The 4549-nt window shown below is 46.0% G+C and overlaps 1 pseudogene across 1 annotated transcript; it reads left to right on the forward strand.

Annotated features, from left to right (window-relative positions):
* Positions 1–657: 657 nt before the first annotated feature.
* LOC308353377 (large ribosomal subunit protein eL33-like) lies at positions 658–2424 on the forward strand (annotated as a pseudogene). The gene is made up of 2 exons: positions 658–705; positions 2110–2424. The product of its transcript is annotated as a large ribosomal subunit protein eL33-like (transcript).
* The last annotated feature ends 2125 nt before the right edge of the window (positions 2425–4549 follow it).

Genomic DNA, 4549 nt, shown 5'->3' on the forward strand with positions numbered 1-4549 from the left:
CAGATGGCATATCTGAGGTTCAGTGGTAGTAGCTGTGGGGCCTTCACCAGCCTGGTCTTGCAGCTGAAATCCTGGCTTCTGCTTGGTCTTCCCTTTCCTCACCTCTGTTCCAAACTTGATTGAAATTCTTTCTGACAATATCAGTGGGGGAGAGACAACAAATGTGATAAATAAATAAATTGCATAGTACATTTGAAAGTGCAAAATGCTGTGAAGAAGGCAGAGTAAGGAGAGTGAGGAGGTGAGGTAGTATGGTCGGGGCCCCATTGAGAAGGTGATCCTGAACTAAGAATTGAAAGGGGTGAGGGAGTGTGCCACATGGGTATCTGGGGACCTGCAGGAGTAAAGGTCATGGAATGGGAGTGACTGGAGGCTTCAGAGTACAGCAGAGGTGCCAGTGTGGTGAGGGAGGGAAGGAGAAAGAGAAGTAAGAGGTAAGGTTAGAAAGGTAACAGAGCCAGTTGCAGTGACCTTGTTGGTGATTATTACGACCTTGACTTTGGCTTTGAGTGAAAAATGAATAAGCATGGCAGGCTTTGAGCAACAACATGCCATGATCTGACTTATATTTTAGGAGGACCACTAGAGGAGTGTGTGGCTGACAGACTGTAAGGAGACCAGGGTAGAAGGAAGGAGACAAGATTGCAGGTTGTGGCAATGTTCCAAGCAAGAGAAAATGGCAGCTTGGACCTGGTCGCAGTGAAGGTGGAGAGAAGAAATCAGACGTGGGAAGGAGAGCCAACCAGATCTGCTACAGAGTCCAAGTGGAGTCAGAAGTCTCTGGCCTGAGCCACTGGAAGATGGAGTTGCCATTTATTGAGAGAGGGAGTGTTGTGAGTAGCACAATCTGGGGGATGATTGACACATCCATTTGGACATTGGACACTAGAAGTTCAAGACAACTCTTAGGTATGTAGGTGGAGATGTTGAGTTGACCATGGGAAATCCAAGCTAAGGGACGTGGGGGAAAGTTTGGGTGTGGATATAAACTTGGGAATTGCTAGCAACTAGATGGTGTTAAATCTAAATTGAGACCAAGAAGATCGGCCCTGTGTGGACAGTGAGGAAAAAGGGCCCAAGAGGTGGGTCCCAGGGCATGACAGTGGTAACAAATCGGGGGAGAGGAGCCAGAAAAAAAGACAAGGAAGCAGCAAGAGGAAACTGGATGTGTGGTTCCCCAAAGCCAGATAAAGAAAGCCTTTCTAAGAGGAGGAAACATTCAAGTACCGTTGGTAAGTAATGGAAGCTGACAGAGAATTTACTACTAGCCTTCGAGGTGTGAAGGTTATTGGTGAGGTCATATCCTCCCCCAGTACCTGGGATTGTCAGGCTTTTCCCCCTAATCTGGTCAGGTGAATAGTATCTCACTTTGCTTAAACTCCCCTGAGATTTACAAGGCTGTTTTCTTTGAGACTCTGGGCATGAAATAAGTTGGAAGATGGTATTTGTAGGGTGGGTGCTAAAATTGTGGCCACCCCCAAAAGCAGCCTTCACTGTTCTCGTGTGACTGTAGGTTTTTCAAGGGTGGGGTGGTGGAAGAGGTTTGGAGGGACTTCTTGTCTCTTTTAAGTAACTCTGTGTTTTCTGAGATGAACTTGAGAAGGTTTTTCTCTACTTTCCTTGTCTTTTCATTCATCAAGTGTCCTCTCAGATTTGGGAAGCAAGTCTCTGTCTACTTTTGTCTTTGTGCATTTGTCTTCTTCATTGTATTACCAACAATATGAGGGGTTGGTGGGAAAGGGAATTACCAACCAAATGCCATTTTAAACAGGAAATCTCACTTAGAAATATTTAAACTTGAAAAAAGTCCAAATCACTTCTCTCCAAATTCCATTGTGTTCTAAATATCCCTCTGATAGACACACTCCTACTTGTTTAACTCCTGAAAGATCCTGAAAGATTTTTGACTTTCATGAATATGGTGGTTAATTTTATGTATCAACATGACGGGGCAATGGGATGCCCAGATATTTGGCGAAACATTATGTTGGGTGTTTCTAAGATGGTGTTTTTGATGAGATTAACATTTAAATCACTAGACTGGTCTTTCTCTTTCCACCATCTTGGAACCTATGGAGGCCTGCTGGGAATATGTCTTGAAGGCTATAGTTCAAGGCCATTTTTGCTGCCTATAAGTGGGGTCTCTGAACCAGAGGGAGCACATAACTCTTCTTAAAATTGAAGGTGTTCATGCTTGAGTTGCAACTGAATTCTATCTAGACAAGAGGTGTGCTTATGAATACAAAGCAAAAATCAACACAGTGAGTCCTGGTGGCAAACCAAACAAAACTAGAGTAATCTGGGGGAAAGGTAACTCAGGCTCATGGAAACAGTGGCATGATTCATGCCAAATTCTAAAGCAGTCTTCCTGCTGAAACCATTGACCATAGAATCCATGTGATGCTGTACCCCTCGAGGATTTAAACTCACTGAAGAATAAATAAATAAAGGCATAGAAAAATAAATAAATAAATCATTAGACTGAGTAAAGCAGATTGCTCTTCCTATGGTGGTGGGCCTCACCCAATCACTTGAAGGCCTGGATAGAATGAAAGGCTGACCCTTTCTGCAGGGGGTGAGCGAGAGGAGAGAGAATTCTGTCTGGGGGCCTTTGAACTGGAATATCAGCTAATCCTGGTTCTGAATCCTTGAAATTCAAACTGGGACATCGGCTTTGCAGACTTCAGACTTGCCAGTCTCCCTCATATCCATCCTATAGTTCTGTGTCTCTGGAGAACCCTGATTTCTACAAAGAGGAAGTAGAGCATCCACCTCGGCCTCTCAGGGCCTCTGTTTCCCTCTCTCATCAGTGAGGAGTTGGACTGGATGATCCCCTTCAGTTCTAATCTTCTGGGAGTCCTGGGATGCCAAGTTACTGAGAAATGAAGAGAACCAAACCTCACACCATTTCCCACCTCCCAGATCAGCAATGGGCAATCCCTATCCCAAAAGGGAATATTGGCAAGAATGTGGAGAAGTAGGCAGGAAAAGGCTTTCTTTCTTTTATTAGAATTAATTAATCAATTTTTATTAACACACAATGTATTATTTGCTTCCAGGGTACAGGTCTGTGAATCACCAATCTTACACAATTCACAGCACTCACCATAGCACATACCCTCCCCAATATCCATCACCTAGCACCCTATCCCTCCCCCCCACCCCCCAGCAACCCTTAGTTTGATTCCTGAGATTAAGAGTCTCTTGGCAGGAGGCTTTCTAAGCAGAGGGAAGAGCTCAGACAAGGACACAATAGGCAGGGGGCAGGGGCCGTGGGGTGGGATTGCTCCTTGAATTCAGGGAAGGCAAGGTGGTTTGGGGTAATAGGATCACTAGGGGTGTAGAGGGAGGGATCTCAATGTGCCAGCAGCCCTTTGTGGTTTCTGAAGCCCTTTCATGCCCTCCTCTTAACCATACTGAGAGATCAGCATTTTCATGCCCATTTCACAGAAAAGGAAACTGAGGCTCAGAGAGCAGAAGGTACTTCTGTAGGGCCAGACAACTGGAAATCAGCAGGACTGAGATATAAGCCCAAATCTATCTGTGCTGGTCCCTGACACACTACGGAGCCTTGGAGGCTGTCTGAGCATATTTTGTCACATATTTTGCATTATCCTGGTGACAAATGAGTGTGTAATTCATTAGACCAGCCATACACTCATTCTGATCCTACTGTCAAAGTGGGGGGAAAACGAATCCATCATTTCTTGATCTGAGGTGTTTTTATTTTAATTCCTCCTCCCGCTCACCCCCTGCAGAGCCTGGGGAGGAGATAAAATCTGATTCTAACTGCCTGTGTACATTCGTGCCCATGCCCACCTGCATGTGTGCAAGGTGAAGGAGAGATTATAACTTTATACTCGCTTGGGGGCAACTGGTTATGTCTGGAAACATTTGAACACCCCATAAAGCTCATTTCTTTTGCAAATGAGTTAGATAGCACAGAACACTTCAAAGTGAAATTCCGTTGGGCTTTCCATCTGGCTGGCCTCTGGGGGCGTGCGTCGCGCGCCGCCTTTGTTAACCAGGTCCTGGGAGTTAGAATTTTATGCTGGAATACAAATAACTGTGCGGATTCAGGGAACAAAGCCAAGATATGATCTCAACTGCATTTGGAGTGAAATGCCCCATCTCCCGCTAATGCTCTCCATCTTCTGCAGGAGAGCAGGGAACATTTTCTTGCTTCCAGCAGCTGTGCTCTTGCACGCCCCGCACCTAGGAAGGCAGGCATGGTTGAGCCGTGGCTTATCACCCTGTCTCTGATTGCCTTGTGCTTGTAGAGAGGACTCTTGTCACTGTGGGCCTCACTCCTCCGTGTGTGTGCTTCCAGAGCCTTCCTTGTGCCCTGGGACATTTCTCAGGAGTATCCTGTGGAGGGGCTCGCTCAACCTCCAGTCCACCCTCCTAGCCGGAGAGGTTGGACAGCTCAAGCCCACATTTCCCCGACCCTGTCATGGTGAGAGCTATGGGTGTGAGGCAGGTGCCATCCTTTCTCGGTACACTTGTGTAAATTTTGGAAGCCAGAGTAGAAGAAAATGGAAGACCCATT

Source organism: Martes martes (genome assembly GCF_963455335.1).
Source record: "Martes martes genome assembly, chromosome: 12".
NCBI lineage: Eukaryota > Metazoa > Chordata > Mammalia > Carnivora > Mustelidae > Martes > Martes martes.